Source organism: Triturus cristatus, chromosome 2_2, assembly GCF_964204655.1.
Source record: "Triturus cristatus chromosome 2_2, aTriCri1.1, whole genome shotgun sequence".
In the NCBI taxonomy this organism is placed as follows: Eukaryota; Metazoa; Chordata; class Amphibia; order Caudata; family Salamandridae; genus Triturus; species Triturus cristatus.
This window is the reverse complement of record NC_140582.1, coordinates 403,319,716-403,337,935: the sequence shown is the minus strand read 5'-3', so window position 1 is coordinate 403,337,935 and position 18,220 is coordinate 403,319,716.

Here is an 18,220-nt window from a genome sequence, read left to right as displayed (position 1 = left end):
CAGCCAATCAAATGGTGAGATAGATATTTCACTTTTTTGTACTTTTAGAAAGTTGGCATTTTCTCACTTTAACCATTCTGTGCCTTTGAATTCATGTCTGGGTTGGGTGACAGCTGGGCTTTGTGCATTCCCTATAGACAGTCACACGCATCCTGATGGCCCATCACCAAGCTGATGGCCCTTACTGTGGAATATTGGGAGGGAGGAGCTGACAACCTAAATAGGGCTGCGCCTGTCCCCACACAAAGAGCTGCATACTCCCTGTAGTGAATCTAGAGCCAGGGCAGGAAAGGCCTCTTTGATGTCTCTGCACTTCAAAGGCACATTTGTGTATACGTACTGGACCCCTGACACCACCAAATCACAACTTTTCTGGAACCAATGCATCGACCTGATTGCATGAATTGGAACCAATGCATCAAGTCTTCGACAATTACACTTGCTCTCTACAAAGGTACTTTTTCAGCAGGCCCTAAGTGGGTCCTGTAGCTATCCTGCCCTCCATTATGGTTGACCTGAACTTTGGATTCCCCCCAGTCTAGCTCGATCTCAAGAAACCTTTTAGTGCTAATGACTTCTAAGCGCCGCTTTTCAATGTATTCTTTAAAAATTAATATCTCAAGTTCTACTTATTGCATTTTTGTTTGTTTTGAGCTTATTTTACTCAAAAAATGGTCTCTATGTTTCAAAGAGGTGTGGAGTATTTTGTGGTGTTTTCACGGTGTTACTGTAATTAAAGTGTGCACAAATAATTTACAAATTGTCTCTTAAGTTAAGCCTCACCGCTCTATGCCAAGCTACCCGAATTTAGGTTGTGTATCTGACATACCCTCATTAGGATTGTGGCTCCTGCTTGGACAGGATGTATACTCTGCCAACCAGAAACCTCAATTTCTAACAATTACCTACTGGCAGTTGCCAATAGACAATTATAGTTAGGATCTAGTTTCTGTAGGAAAAGCGTTTTTTGTTTTACTAATCACTTTGGCTCCATTTGAGGAATCTTCACAACATTTTCAAAACTGGTGTACACCTAACTTCAACAATGGTCTCTAAAACTTCAGGGCAATTCGCTAAGCAGGGCCTGGAAAAAGGGGGGAGATCCCAAAACTTATTTTCCCCATGCGATTTTTCATAGGGATTTTGAAGATACCTACAGCTCAAAATACTAAATGGAATTTCACTAGAGTTGGCAGAAAGCTACCTCTTGGCTCATAAAGAACCTTTATGTGATTTGGTGTAAATCTATTCAGTAGTTTTGGAGTTATTAAAGAAAACCAAAATACAGATATCTAGGCACGCAGACCCTTCGCAGATCCAACAGATCTCATGCTGAGATCTGATTGGCTAAAAACACTTCAGCCAGGAAGTGTTTGCAGCCATCTTGGGACTTGGGAGTAGGGATACCCTGACCAACTGGGCCTGATGGTGAAGTCCCTATGGGACCCTGTCAGGGCCAAAAAGCATTTTGTTGCCTTGAAAATTGTGGCGGATCAGCGAATTTTGGCAAAAATTCAAAAACATGATCAAGAGTGTTCTCCTGAAGTGGGGACCTAGTGCCCTACACTTATCCCAGCTGCTTGCGCCTGGCCACGGAGGGCTTTTTTTATCTAGGTCTCTACATCACCACCGACCCTGTGCTTCACCTGGATTGCAATATACGACGAGTATTGCTTAATTTTCAGGCGGATAAGAAACGCTGGAGAAAACTCCCTCTAACTATTATGGGGCGAGCCGCAATGTATAAAATGGTAGCACTTCCTCGGCTTCTTTACGTTCTCCAGAACACATATTACAGAATACCTGACACTATTTTTACTCTCATTAACAGTGAGTTGCGCCTCCTGTTATGGGACGGTGCTCATCTGCGGATAGCGTTGCAGACCCTGCAACGTAACCCCTATAATGGAGGACTGGCCCTTCCGGATATAAGGGCCTATGATAGGGCGGCCCACCTTATCATTATTAATGAATGGAACCACACACCAGGGGATCACCCGACATATAGGCTGGAAAGACTCCAGTTCCATGAACGTTCCCTGCTGCCACTACTTATATGGGGGAGCAGGAAAGTCGTGACTTCTTCCGGCGACGCAGAGGGTAATAGAGGCCTGGAAATCTGCAGGGAAATTGATGAGATGGGAGGGGAAACCTACGAGGGAGACCCCCTGTGGGAAGGGGCTAGCCTGGCTGAGATTAAGAAGGTGAGGGGATTCAAGAAATGGCACCTTATTGGCATTTTGAAGATTGGAAACCTCTTGGAGAGAGGTTCTCTGGCTTCTTTTTCTTTCCTTCAATACAAATACCAATTACATAGTTCCCAAGCCTACGCTTATCTTAGACTTCGTCATGCTGGCTGGTGGAGGGACTAGACGATGTGACGCTGCCAGAATATACCCCCCTTGAGGGCAGACTCCTTCAAGAGAAGATCCCGGCTCAGGCAATATCTCTGACATACAAAACGCTAATTAATAATATGCCGGACAATCTTGGCCCACTTCGCACAAAATGGGAACTCACCCGGGGCCACTCGAGGATATAGACCCACGAGAGACAGCAATCAAACTAAGATTGCACCTTATTCAATACAAGATCCTTCATAGGGTCTACTGTGATAGGGAACGTCTACACAGGATGGGGAGGGTGGACAACCCTGCATGCCTCAGATGCAGGGCAGAACATGACACGTATATTCACACTCTTTGGGAATGCAGCTACATCCAGCCCTATTGGCACACAATAGTGGAGGAATTAAACAAAATACTCGGGGCAAACATGGCGATGGACGTGAAATTCTTACTCCTAGGAATTCCCACGGATATTGACCTGCCACAGCATGGGCTCCTACTGGCCACTCTTAGGGTTAGTGGTGGCTAAAAGGGATATTGACAAGTACTGGGATGCACATCACCTTCCTACACTTATGGAGTGTAAGTCCAACATGGATCTCTACATGGCGGCTGAGAAAGTGGTCTATAAGGCAAGGGGCTGCCCGCGCAAATTTCAAAAAATTTGGTCCCCATGGTTGAAATATTACAAACTAGAACTTGGTGCAGAGAGAGGAGCCCTTCCATACCGGATCTACACCTGGCCCGTGAGAAACGTTTCCCCACCATCCATTCGAGATTGGAACTCTGGGAGGTCTTGCCTTGTGTACTTATTGGACTTTCACTGTTGATGTGAATGTATGTGTTTTCTTGAACAATCCCCAGCAATGTTCAGTGTCCATTATTGTAACTCCATGCATGTGATCCTATCTTTGGAGTAGATGATTTCTTTTCCCATCTGTATGTTTTGCTTTTTATTGATACAGGAAAATAAAAAAAAAGAGTGTTCTCCTGTGCTTGTTTAAACCATGGCCCCCAGGTTGGCCAGGTCCTGGGGGCAAATTGTAGTTACTAAATTGGGGAGGGGACGAATGAGGCCCTCTTCCCCATGGCCGATTTCAGCCCCAGGATCGCTACGTCCATGGGGCAGGCCAATGTTTATTAAGTGGGAGAGGGGCTATGCAGCCATGTGGCCCCCTCTCCCAGGCCATTTCAGGCCCTGGGGACTGCCATCTCCTCTGGGCAAGGCATATCTTTTACACACGAGGGGAACTGAGCTGACCACCCTCCTGAGTCCATCACAGGCCTGAGGACCACCACCTTCACTTGGCTAGGGCGTATAAAACATCAGGCAGGGGGTCTGTGTGGACCCCCTCCTGATTTTGACTTGATTTGATATTTATAAAGTGCAGCATTCACCCGAAGGCATCAAGGCGTTAGAGACCAGCCGTACATACCCCGTAAAGTAGAAAAGAAAGAGAGCTCCCGCTAGACTGAGAACAGCCAGGTTTTGAGGGCTTTTCTGAAGGGGAGCAGAAGGGGGCTAGATCTGAGAGCAAGGGGTAGGGAATTCCAGAGTTTGCTTGCTGCCACCGAGAATGCCCTGTACCCCCCACTTCTTCTTCTTGGTACTGACAGTTGCATTTTGAGCAAAGAATGTAATGGTCTGCTGGGAGAGTGCCAATTGAACATAGTCTTCAGCCTTGAAGGGTAGGGAGCATACAATGATTTATTAACCATGCAGAGAGATTTGAAACAAATGTGTTGTTCTATGGGAAGCCAGTGCAGGCGTTCTAGCCCCTTCCTGGCAGATTGTTTTCTGGGGATGTCCAGAATGAGTCTTGCCAGAGTTCTGCAGTACCTGAAGTTTGTGCTGCACGCTCTTATTAGCAGCCAGGTACAGAGCATTACAATTATCAAGTCTGGACATTACCACAGCCAGTGTTACCTGTATCTTAGCTGGTCATAAGATAAAAGGGAGGATTTTTTTTTTTACTTCCTTATGAGCCAGGAGCATGTAGAAATGGTGCGATTCACTTGGATATTTAAACTGAGTTCAATATCCATCAAGACTCCAAGGTTCTTAGCCTTTTTGCTCGGGGAAGGAGAGCATCCCAATGAATGAGGCCAGCAGCTACTGTTCCACTTGGATACCACTGATCCAAATACCCTCACTTCGGTTTTCTCCCATTAAGTTTCAAAATGTTAGCAGATATCCAGTCTGCCACTCTAGTCATACATCCAAGGACATTTTCTGACAATGAGCCCTGTCCCTTGGGGACGGTACCATAATCTGTGTATCATCTGCATATGACACCACCTTCAATCCAAAGGAATGGACCACAGATGCAAGGGGTGCCACATACGGATTGAAAAGAGTAGGGCTCAGAGAAAATCCCTGTGGGACTCCACAAGGTAGAACATAGGAGTCCGAGTGAAAGGATTTTAAATTCACCCTTTGGGCTCTCCCTGTCAGAAATTAGGACAGGAGGGCAAGTGCTTGATGTGAGATGCCAAGACTCCGGAGTCTGTCCACCAACAAAGCAGGAGCAATGGTATCAAATGCTGCGGACATATCCAAGAGGATTAGCACGCCCTGTCCGTCAACCACTGTGAGCCCGATATAATCAGTGGCTGATATTAAAGCCGTTTCTGTTCCATGATGCCTCCTAAATCCAAACTGCGAGTCATTAAGCCATGATTCTGGGCCATTTTTGGACCCGGAGACCACCACCTCTCCGGTGCCAGGCCATTAACTTAAAGGGAGAGGGGGGGCCACACAGCCACCTTTCCCCGAGCCATTTTCCACCCCGGTGAACACCTCCTCCCTGGGCAGGCCAATGATTACTAAGTGGGAGGGGAGCCATGCAGCCCCCTCTCTCGGTCCATTTTATGCCCTGGGGATCACCATCTCCTCCGGGCAAGTCCTATCTTTTACACGGGAGAGGGGCCACGCAGACCCTGCTCCCCGGGCCATTTTGTACCTCAGAAACCATAACCTCCCCTATTTATGGCCTTGATTCTAAAAGGAGGGGGGCCATGCAGCCCCCTCCTGGAGTTATTAATGACCCTGGAGACCGCCAGCCCCAGGGCTGGCTCCCTATGTCTTGAGGTACCCACCCTTGGGACATAGATGTAAGCTTTTGCTTGGTGGGTGCTTTGAAAGCTACCATCAAGCGAGAGCAATCAGTAAGTCCACTCCCAGCGGGTAGGAGTAGGAAAACTGCTCCTACCCGCTAGAGTGAACTTTTCATCAGTTTCACTGCCCACTGTCAAGCGAGCTGGAAAACATGAAAGAATTGCTCCTGCATGTAGGGAGCAGCATTATTTTCTCCTCCCTGAAGGTGGGAGCCATGTGGAGCCTGTGGTCTCCATCAGAGCACACTGCATCAAGTGGCTAGGCGCTGGGGGATGGGGTCCCAAGGGCATAAACCTGCCTAGGGAGGGGGCCGCACAGCCCCCATTCCCTTCCAGAAAATTGGCCGGGGATCGAGGGATGCTGTCTCCAGGGCCGAAATCTGCACCAAGAGTGGGACCACTTGGTCCCCTCTCCTATTAATTCTTGGCAGGACCCAGTGGATTGGGGGGTTACACAGCCCCACCCTCTTTTATAAGGGACACACTTGCTTGGCAAAGGCCAAGCAAGTGTGTTTTCTTGACAATTCCATGTTAAGAAACAATCTGAAAATCTTGCTCGAGGTGAATGCATTGTTGATCTATCGGAGTTCAATCAGTAGTGACTGAAAGGAATTTGTTCGTTCTTGACATCTCCTGGTGAGAGCAGAGTGCATGGTTCTCCCTTTAAATTACTATGAGTATGTAAATGTGCAAAATCAACTGGAAGATCTGCCTATTTGACCCCGCCTCATCAACATTAGTACTATGTAAATGTCACTCTGCCTTTTGCCTGGATGATGGGAACATTACCAAACGGCCTTCTAGCGCTTTTCTTCCAGATTTTGGTGACATGTTCTTGATGATGAAGAGTATGAGGACATATCCACCAAACAGAAAAGTGCATACTTCATATAGTTAAGAGGAAGTACACTTGTTTGGTGGAGATTCACCTATTTGTAGTCTCGTCATCTTCTCTATAGGAGGATTCCTATGATCACAGATTTCTGGAAGAAGTTGCTTAAGGAACAATCACATTGCCGAAATTAAATGCACAGAAGGTCACTAGAGACATTTCCGCCTTGTCCATTATGCACCTGTAGTGTAGAATATGCACTGAACATTTACCTAACAAGTTAGCACTTAGTAGTTAACCTGTAGAAAATACTCCAGTTTGGTAGACATTTTGTGCAAAACTGTGGACACTTGTTGAATGAAGGGGCCATTCAGGTTGCTTTCTGGCTCAGTCACTCACACAGCTACTGACACATCCACACAGCTACTCAGATACCTACTCATATACCCATTCAGCCACTCTCACATCTACTTACAGTCCCACACAGTCACTCGCACACCTACTCACAGACTCATACAGCTACTCACACACCTACACAAAAACCCCAAAACCACTCACACTCCCCCTTGCCAACCCATACAGCCATTCACACATTTTACAGACCCATGCAGCCACTCACATACCCACTCACAGATCCATACAGTGACACAAACACCCACTTACTGAGCAATATAGCCACTCATAAACTAACTGGCACATCCACCCAGCTACTTGGAAACCCACTGACAGACTCACACAGCCAGTCACACACCCACTCACTGACCAAAAAAACACTCATAAACTCACTGGCACATCCACCCAGCTACTCGCAAACCCACTGACAGACCCACACAGCCAGTAATATACCCACTCACTGACCAAAAAACCACTCATACACCAACTCACATATCTTCAAAACTGCACATACACCCACTCACAAACCCATAGAGAAACTCACACACCTAGTCATCGACCCATACAGCTTCTCATACACCCAGTCACAGGCCTTTAAAGCCACTCACACACCCATTCACAACCCTATTCAGCCATTCACACACCCACTCACAGACCCATAAAGCCATTCCATATACCCAGTGACCGACCTATTGATCCACTTGCACACCCACTCACATACTCATAAAACACTCACACACACACTCACAGGCCCACACAGCCACTCACACACCCACTAACACACCCATAAAGCCACTCACACACCCACTCACTGACCTACACATCCACTTACACACCCACTCTAAAGGTTACAGGTTACAGTTAGGAAATAAAGTTTAAAAAACCTTGAAATTCACTAAAAAAACTAAGGTTACAGGGAGGTTATAGTTAGGAAATAGAATTGAAAAACCTGAGAAATTCACTTGGAAAAAAAAGGTTACTGGGATGTTATAGTTAAGCTCAGATTTCACACACACAAAACCATAGAAATTCAGAAGTTATAGCTACCTGAGCTAACTCTAACTTATGCCCCCACAATGCACTGCTATGACAACACAAATACATGACATCATTGATGACATCTCAAATGACATCACTTATGACATCACTCATGGCATCATCTAGGAAATTAAACTTCAATATACTTAATAAAATGCTGTATACATTTTTTTAAATAAGAAGACAACAGGTGAGAGATGTGCAGCACAGAGCACACTATGACCTTATCAACTACTACACTCACTTTTTACATAAGAGACAGTTCTGAGCAGATAGTCCTGTGTTTTCTGAACCACTACTGTAAATAATACTGACCCCAATAAAATGTGTATCTGTATAGGCTAGTCTTTTGCAAACCACAACAATACAATTTGTGAACCTGGAAAGAGGTTTTAGTGCAAATGTCAGATTTACACACACCACTACAACATACAACCAGTGAAGAGGTCTTACCGGACAGGCCACTGTCTTACAAACCACTAGTAAAATAAAATTATTCTTCATTCTGAGAAAGATGTTAGGATAAAGGTCAGTCTGTTGTAAATGTCTAGTACACTGAGCCATCACCATAGAGAAACATCTTAGTGAACTGATGAATTTATGGCAATCTTTTACTACAGTTATTTATCACAAAGTAAAGAGGTCTAAAAAAACTGGTCAGTGTGGGTGTTTTAGTGGCTGTATCAGTGTGTGAGTGTCTGTGTGGGTATGAGACTGTTTTTGAGTGTCTGGATTGGTGTGTGAGTGTGTGGGTGTATTAGTGTGTGAGTGGGTGTGAAAGTGGCTGTATCCATGTATGGGTGGGTGTGTGACCAACTGTATTAGTGTCTGAATGGGTGTGTGAGTGGCTGCATGGGTGTGTGAGTGGATTTGTGAGTGTCTCTGTGGGTGTGTGAGTGACTGTGTGGGTATGTGAGTGTGTGTGTGAGTGTCTGCATTATTATGTGAGTGGCTGTATCAGTGTGTGAGTGGGTGAGTGAGTGGTGGTACCAGTGTGTGAGTGAGTATCTGAGTATGTAAATGGGTGTGTGGGTCAGCATGTGACTGTAAAGGGGTGTATGAGTAGATATGTAGGTGGCTATGTGGGTATGTCAGTAGCTGTGTATGGCTCCACAGCTGTGTAGATGTAAATATCTATGTGGGTGTGTACGTAGGTGTTTGAGTGTATGAGATGGTATTTAAGTGTATGTTAAAGTATGACTGGGTGCATCAGTATATGAGTGGCTGTATCATGTGTGAGTGGGTGTGTGACTGGCTGTATCTTGTGCGAGTGAGTGTGTGAGTGTCTGTATTAGTGGTTGTTTGAGTGAGTGAATTGGTGAGGGAGTGGGTATGTCAGTGGCTGTATGGTAGAGTAAGTGAGTGTGTGAGTCACTGTATGGGTGAGTGAGAAGGTGTGCGGGTAACTGTATAGCTCAGTGAGTGGGTATCTGTGTGGCTATATTAATGAGTGAGTACATGAGTGCTTACATGAGTGAGTGAGAGGGAGCATGAGTGGCTGTATGAGTGAGTGTGTAGTTGTGTGAGTAGCTGTTTGAGTAAGTGGATGTGTGAGTGGCTAAATGAGAGGGTGAATGGGTGTGTGAGTGACTTTATGGGTGAGTGAATAGTTGTGTGTGTGGCTGTATGAGTGAGTGAGTGAGTGCCTGTGTGAATGGCTGTGAGTGAGTGAGTGCTAGTGTGAGTGGTTATATGGGTGAGTGAGTTTCTGTGTGAGTAACCATATGGGAGAGTGAATAGTCGGAGGAGTGGCTGTATGGATGAGTGGATGGTTTTGTGAGTGTTTGTATTTGTGAGTTACTGCCTGTGTGAGTGACTGTATGGGTGAGCGAGTGGCAGTTTGAGTGGTTATATGAGTGAGTGAGGGGGTATATTAGTGACTGTATGAGTGAGTGAGTGCCAGTGTGAGTGGCTGTATGGGTGACTGAGTGGTTGTGTGAGTTTTTGTATGGGATAATGAGTGGTAGTGGCTGTATGGATGAGTGAATTGTTGTTTGAGTGGTTGAATGGGTGAGTAAGTGCTTGTGTGAGTGCCTGTATGGGTGAGTGAATCGGTATGTGAGTGGTTGTATGAGTGAGTGAGATGGTATGTGAGTGTCTGTATGGGTGCAAGAGTAGGTGTGTTAGTGGCTGTATGGGTAAGTGTGTGTGTGTGTGTGAGTGATTGTATGAGTGGCTATTTGGGTGACTGAATGGTTATATTAGTGACTGTATGGGTGAGTGAGTGAGTGCATCAGTGGTATATGGGTGACTGAGTGAGTGTTAGTAACTGTATGGGTAAGTGAGTGGGTATATGAGTAAATTTATAATTGAGCGAGTGACTGTGTGAGTAACTGTGCGGGGGAGTAACTGGGTGTGTCAGTGGCTATATGGGTGTATGAGCGGATATGTGAGGGGCTATATGAGTGAGTGACTGGGTGTTTCAGCAACCATATGAGAGAGTGAGTTGTTGCATGAGCAGTTGTATGGGTGACAGTAAGAGTGTGTGTGTGTGGCTGTATGGGTGAGGGAGTGGACGTGTCAGTGGCTATATGGGTAAATGCGTGAGTGCATGACTGGTGTATGGGTGACTGAGTGGGTGTCTTCGTGACTGTATAGGTGAGGGAATAATTGTGTTAGTAGCTGTATGGGTAAGTAACTGCATATGTGATTGGCTGTATGGGTGAAAGAGTACCTGGGTGAGTGACTGTATGGGTGACTGAGTGGTAGTATGAGTGGCTGTATGGGTGATTTAGTGCCTGTGTATGTGGCTTTATGGGTGTGTGTGGCTGTGTGACTGGCTGCATTGGTGAATGACGGGGTGCATCAATGGGTGTATAGGTGAGTGAGTGGGTGTGAGACTGACTGTATATGTGAGTGAGTGGATGCATGAGGGGCTGTTTCAATGTCTGAGAGGGTGTGTGAATGGAGTATGGGTGAGTAAATGTGTGTGTCATTGACTGTTTGAGTTGATGAATGGGGGTATAATCTTCTGTATGAGTGAAATAATAGGTATTTGAGTGGGGTTATGGGTGAGTGCCTGTTTGTGTGAAAGGCTGTATGGGTAAGTGAGGGGTTGTGTAAATGCCTACATGAAAAAGTACATGAATGATTGTGTGAGTTTTATTTGAATATCAATATAGGCAAAGCAAACTAATAGAAAGCTATAGCAAGAGCACTTTATGTTTAAAAATAATCTCCATGAATCAATTTGGAAAGAAATGAACAGCACCTCCCATCAATTAAGTTACATAGTGCACAGACTCCATCAAGGTTTTTCTAAAGTGATTTGAATTTTGAATTTGCTTTTGGCTGCACTTTACCCCTTGTCAGCTAACAGCATAAGCAGGTTGAGATGCTAACATGGGCTTGGATAGTAAACGCTGATAAAAGTTGGAATTAGGACACAGGAATACAGGGTTCCCTACTTTATCAATACCAGTTACAAATCAAATAGGAGACCTGACACCCTGGAAAGGTCATAAAACATCACAGATAATGCTAGCTATGCTGTAAGTCTCTGTGTGTCTTCAGCTGACACATGTGCCGGCATTCCATAAAGCCGTGAAGAAGGCTTTGTTAAGGGCCAAAACATGTTGGCTACATGGATGAGAAGTTTTTAAAAGAATATGAAGATGTGACTAAAGGAACCCTTTTAGAAAAACCTTGATGAAGTCTGTGCACTATGTAACTTAGTCATTTTGTAATGCTCATGTATTTGACATGATGGATGCTGTGTGCTAATCATTTCTTTGCAAATTGTTCTATGGAGCAGTGTTGCTATGTGGAAGATTAGGAGGTTAATCTTTTGTATCCATGCACTATCTTAATTAGGACTAATAATGTTTCACTAAAAGTGATAGGTGCAAATTTGTTACCTCAGCCTCATTTTTGTAAATCACTTTCCATGGATATCTCTAACCAATATGTCTGTGGTAGGAAAAGTGTTTTGAGACATCTAATGATGTTCAACTGCAGCCACTATTGAAAAAGAACATAAAGATATGTTAGTATTTAATCTTCAAAATTACAGAAACACAACAATACACATTACTTATACTGTATTACAATGCAGTAAACATATAATTATCCCCTTTTTTACTGTTCTCAGTGTTTTTCGGATATGAATTTACCATAAAGTATTTAAAAGACACAAGGCGTTTGTCAAAACAGGAACAAATATTTTTAATTAAATTAAGCGGCCTGTTGAGTTTTGTCAATATGCGTCTGATGAAACTCTCTTGGTGTACAAAGTTTTGGCTGACATAATATACATCTTGAGAGACACAATAAAGTAATTTCTGCATTCCTGAAAAGCATCTCTGTCATAAATCAACACATTGGGGTATCTGATAAGTACACAGGTGGCTCTCAACCTCGGGGAGAGCTTAGTGTGGGCCAGTGTGTATGTATCCAGATATCTGGCATGAGGAGCATGTGATCACTATATGTGGTGTGCATGTTGTGTCCTGTTTGGCTTATTGTTCCTATCTACAGGTGGTATCAAGCTTTGTAGTATATTTGGGGAACATGAGCCTTTGGCCAAACATGGTTTATTGGGGCAAATTTCCTCGGATCTGTTTATTTTGCAACAATATCTGTGGGATCGATCAGAGTTTTCCCTGGATGTGCGTTCATCTTTGGGTTACGAGAGACTCCATCTGTGACCTGTTACTCAATAGGCATGCTTGAGGGCCACAGGGCCTGTCTTACCACGTATCTCTGATTTGAGGTTGATGAAGAAGTCATCTTGGGTGAATCCGACAGCAATGATGCAAGTTGATTGGAACTCCTAAAAATAATATTGCAGTCCATCTCCATCCATAACTCTCACCTTTCCTCTAACTCCTACCTTGGTTGCCTCCTTCTCTCACTGCTATGTGATGTTCTTCTAGCAATGTCTTGGCCTCAACCTCACTCCGTAATGCTTCCTTCATGTTATACGCTTGCCTGAGTGGAGTGTAACCCAAGGCTTCCCCTTTGGAGTTGGACTTTGCGGGACTGGTGGTCTTTTCTTCACCTCCACAGGTGGAATCACCTTACAGGAGGGCCACAAACCTCCCTCTGACCTAATGGCACCTGGTGGGGCCTTCAGGAGTATGTGCTCCCTCTTCATCTTGAACCTGATGGGTCGCATCTGATGGTTGAGGGATCAAACCCTGAGGAGGCTTGGTACAGGACTGAGCCAGGGCTGACTGCATCAGGGTGGGTGGGCCCTGTAATCTATCTCCCAGACTGGTGGCTTGCTTCCCAGGGGGAAGGTCAAGTAGCCTCCCCACCCAGCGTCTGGGATGGCTGACATCAGTGAGAGCACATTCCTCCCAGTGTATGGTGGGGGAGGTGCTGATGCCTTACTTACAGGCTATCGGCAAGTCTTGTAGGCTGAGACCCCCTCGAAGATGGCCCACAGTTCTAGTTGGGCCTCCAACTTAGCCTTCTTATGTCCAGTGTACCTGGTCTGTATGTATTTGTATGTTCTATGGTGTTGGTGTTGAATGTTCCACCCCCCCAGGCCAGGGAAAGACATGGGCTTTAGTATGGTTGTGCCACTCACAGCAGTGTTTTACTTGTTTCATAGCCTGGATGGGCAACCTCCTTTGCATGTGGCTTAGTTGAGTTTCCATGATGGATTGGGGAACTTGTTTTAAGGGTTTGCAAATTTGGTTGTACTCTAATAAAATTTTACTCGAATTTTGGGAAACATTGTACTTGAGGTGGTACCAAAAACAATCTACTAGTTATGAGCTCTATAATTAATCAAATGCAAAAACAACAGTTGATGGACAGAATGCAGAACAATGTCATACATTCACCCCAGTACAGAGATCTGGGCCAAAATCCATCCATATGCAAATCAGTCTTGACCCTGTGCCTCATGGTAACAGTCCAGCCCAAACTGCCAAGCCAGGTCCTCCCTGGAATGGAAAAAAGCATCCTAGGACCGGTTTCGGGGTTTCACCCCTCTTCAGCCAGGATAGCTTGATTCCAGTGGCATGGAGAGCACGGGCCCACTTATGGGCATAACCTTCCCACTCAGGGTGACAAATGCAAAAACAACAGTTGATGGACAGAATGCAGAACAATGTCATACATTCACCCCAGTACAGAGATCTGGGCCTAAATCCATAGTTTTTTTTGCTCACCATGCCGTTCCAGTTTGAACCCAGCCATATGCAAATCAGTCTTGACCCTGTGCCTCATGGGAACAGTCCAGCCCGAACTGCCAAGCCAAGTCCTCCCTGGACTGGAAACAAGCATCCTAGGACCGGTTTCGGGGTTTCACCCCTTTCAGCCAGGATAGCTTGATTCCAGTGGCATGGAGAGCACGGGACCCACGTCTGGGCATACCCTTCCCACTCGGGTGACAAATGCAAAAACAACAGTTGATGGACAAAAGGCAGAACAATGTCATACATTCACCGCAGTACAGAGATCTGGGCCTAAATCCATTGTTTTTTTGTTCACCATGCCGTTCCAGGTCGAAGCCAGCCATATGCAAATCAGTCTTGACCCTGTGCCTTATGGGAACAGTCCAGCCCAAACTGCCAAGCCAGGTCCTCCCTGGACTGGAAACAAGCATCCTAGGACCGGTTTCGGGGCTTCACCCCTCTTCAGCCAGGAAAGCTTTATTCCAGTGGCATGGAGAGCATGGGACCACGTCTGGGCATACCCCTCCCACTCGGGGTGACAAATGCAAAACCAACAGTTGATGGAATGAATGCAGAGCAAAGTCATACATTCACCCCAGTACAGACATCTGGGCCTAAATCCATTGTTTATTTGCTCACCATGCTGTTCTAGTTTGAACCACGCCATATGCAAATCCAGGTTGACCCTGTGCCTCATGGGAATAGTCCAGTACAAAAGGGGGTGGTGATGGACGGAGCATCAGAACCAATCAAACACTCACACCCAGTCAACAGATCTGGGTTTGATCCATCACCGTTCTTTAGCCCACTCTGCTACCCCAGTTCAGACATGGCCATATGCAAATCAGTCTGCCTCTGTGCCTCATGGGAACAGTCCAGCCCGAACTGCCAAGCCATGCCTTCCCTGGACCGGAAACAAGCTTCCTAGGACCGGTTTCTGGCATTTCAGCCGTCTTCAGCCAGGCTTGCTTGAATCCAGAGGCAAAGTGAGCAAGGGACTCACGTCTGAGCATACCTTGACAACTTATGGCGAACAAAGCGGTACAAAAGGGGGTGGTGATGGACGGAGCATCAGAACCAATCAAACACTCACACCCAGTCAACAGATCCGGGTTTGATCCATCACCGTTCTTTAGCCCACTCTGCTACCCCAGTTCAGACATGGCCATATGCAAATCAGTCTGACCCTGTGCCTCATGGGAACAGTCCAGCCCGAACTGCCAAGCAATGCCTTCCCTGGACCGGAAACAAGCTTCCTAGGACCGGTTTCTGGCATTTCAGCCGTCTTCAGCCAGGCTTGCTTGAATCCAGTGGCAAAGTGAGCAAGGGACTCACGTCTGAGCATACCTTGCCAACTTATGGCGAACAAAGCGGTACAAAAGGGGGTGGTGATGGACGGAGCATCAGAACCAATCAAACACTCACACCCAGTCAACAGATCCGGGTTTGATCCAGCACCGTTCTTTAGCCCACTCTGCCACCCCAGTTCAGACATGGCCATATGCAAATCAGTCTGACCCTGTGCCTCATGGGAACAGTCCAGCCCGAACTGCCAAGCCATGTCTGAACTGGGGTGGCGGAGTGAGCTAAAGAATGATGATGGATTAAACCCGGATCAGTTGACTAGGAGTGAGTGCTTGCATTGTTCAACACTCCGGCCATCATCCCCTTTGGTTTTGCTTTGTTCGCTCTAAGTTGGCAGGGTATGCCCAGACGTGGGTCTCTTGCTCACTTTGCCACTGGATTCAAGGTAGCCTGGCTGATGACGGCTGATTAGCCAGAAACCGGTCTCAGGATGCTTGTTTCCGGTCCAGGGAAGACATGGGTAGGAAGTTCAGGCTGAACAGTTCCCATGAGGCTCAGGGTCAGACTGATTTGCATATGGCCATGTCTGAACTGGGGTGGCGGAGTGAGCTGAAGAATGATGGTGGATTTAACACAGATCAGTTGACTGGGGGTGAGTGCTTGCATTGTTCAACACTCCGTCCATCATCCGCTTTGGTTTTGCTTTGTTCGTACTAAGTTGGCAGGGTATGCCCAGACGTGGGTCCCTTGCTCACTTTGCCACTAGATTCAAGCTAGCCTGGCTGATGATGGCTGATTAGCCAGAAACCCATCCCAGGATGCTTGTTTCCGGTCCAGAGAGGACATGGCTTGGCAGTTTGGGCTGGACTAATCCCATGAGGCACAGGGTCAGACTTATTTGCATATAGCCATGTCTGAACTGGGGTGGCGGAGTGAGGTAAAGAATGATAATGGATTAAACCCAGATCAGTTGACTGGGGGTGAGTGCTTGCATTGTTCAACAATCCATCCATCATCCCCTTTGGTTTTGTCATAATTAATCAATGCATTAGAAAAAGAACATTTAACACAAACAAATGCAATGAAATAGTGGCAACCTGTAACAGAATTCAATTGTTAGTTCAGAGATGTATGAATTGATTTCTAGCAGTAAAGTAGCAAACGTTAATTCAGACTAGGAACAAATGGTTCTTATTTCATAAAGCATAGATTTACTAACATGACGCTAACATTTAAACATGCAGCATATTACAAAATATAACTTCACCACAACATCAATAAATGAATAAAATGGAATAATCTAAAAGAGACTAATAGAGTGAATGTCGGCAGAAAAATTATTTGTTTGTCCAGAAAACCTTAGCCCCTCCTAGCACCTACAGCTTGAGGAGAGGGGATGCTTTGTGTGTTAAGCAGAGCTAAGTGAGTGTGATAGCATTTCACTATAAGCTCGGCAGACAAAGATAGCAGTGCATATGATGAAAAAGGAATAAGCTGACCACTATCGGCCCTCTGTAGCTGGACTCAAACTGTGCCATATTTCACCACAGCCTAACTTTTTCCTAACGTTTCAAATGACAGCCTATGTTAGGAAACCCAGGAAGTCTTGAAGAAAACCAATTTGACAAAAAAATAAGATGAATGTGGTGACCCTATATAAAACATTACAGATCGGGAGAGTACTGTTGTCTCACGCCCAACTGTTCAAGCTAAAAAGTAACCCTATATTGGACCAAGGGTCAGGCGTGTATTTTTGTGTCAAGCCAAATTTCAAGCTAAAAAAACTGTAGCTACTTTCACCATTCTCTAGCATGCTGACTAGGGAAAGAATTACCTACATGCATCTCATAAAGTTTTTTAGTAAATGGTTTACGGTTGCAACAGTATATGTGAGAACGGATACTTACCAAGGTATTCACCGCAATATTATACATTTTGCTCCTTATATCTCGGAAGATGATGATATATTTCACAGCAGTTCACTAAAAAACATTATGATTTGGGTGGAATTTTACACATCTGATATGTACACAAACAGATGTATTAGCACTCTACATTACTAAGCCCTGGTCAATTTCTAAATGTAACCGAATGAAAAGTGTTGGCTGGATGTTGGTGAAATTGGATATACTCAGAGAAAGAATAAACATCTTATTTTGGATTATATATACAGAATGTTTTTTATGGACTACAAATCTCTTACTGTGCACCCCTTCATTTGGTATCATCTCTAAAAACAGCTGAACAGTGGTACAGAACAACAGCATGTACTGGATGAGTAGTGCACAGGACCAGGCATGGGTGTAGCTCATGGAGTTTTGCTACGCGGAACTCCGCAAAGTGACAAGAAATCTCCACGAAGTTCTGCGAGGCGCAGAGGGCAGTGCGAACTGCTGTTCGTGCTGGTCTTCCTGCGGCTCGGGTAAATTCTACCCGAGCAGCAGCTCATGCTTGTGAACTTGCTGTTTGCCAGGGCGAGCGGGGAAAAAACGCAGCTGCACTAGGCAAAGTAAAGTTTTCTGCACTCCCTGAGCTGCGCGGAGTGCTGAAAACTCTGCAAACTCCGCAAACGGAGCTGAGGTCACCGCCCAGACCTACACGGGACCAGACACTTTGTTTATACTTTGATTGAGAAGTGGTCGTCTCAGTCCACCATTGTTCCAATTGTTTGTGTTATGAACAATATGGTTTAATTAAATGCAGCAGCAGGGAGTGTCTTGGCAGAATGCATGTGAGGACAGTCTCTCGGTGTACAAAGATTTTGCTGATATTATATACATCTCGCGAGGTACAATACAGTAACTTCTGCATTCCTGAAAAGCATCTGAGTCATAAATGAACAGGGTTGGACATCTGATTAGGACACAAATGGCTCTCGACCTCGGGGAGACCTTAGTGTGGGCCAGTGTATATTTGTCAGGATGTCTGGCATGAGGAGTGCGTGATCACTACATGTGGTGTGTATGTCGTGTCCTGGTTGTCTGAGTTTTGCTATCTACATGCGGAATTTAACTTTTCTCATATTTTTGGGCAACATGAACCTTTGGCCAAACATGTTT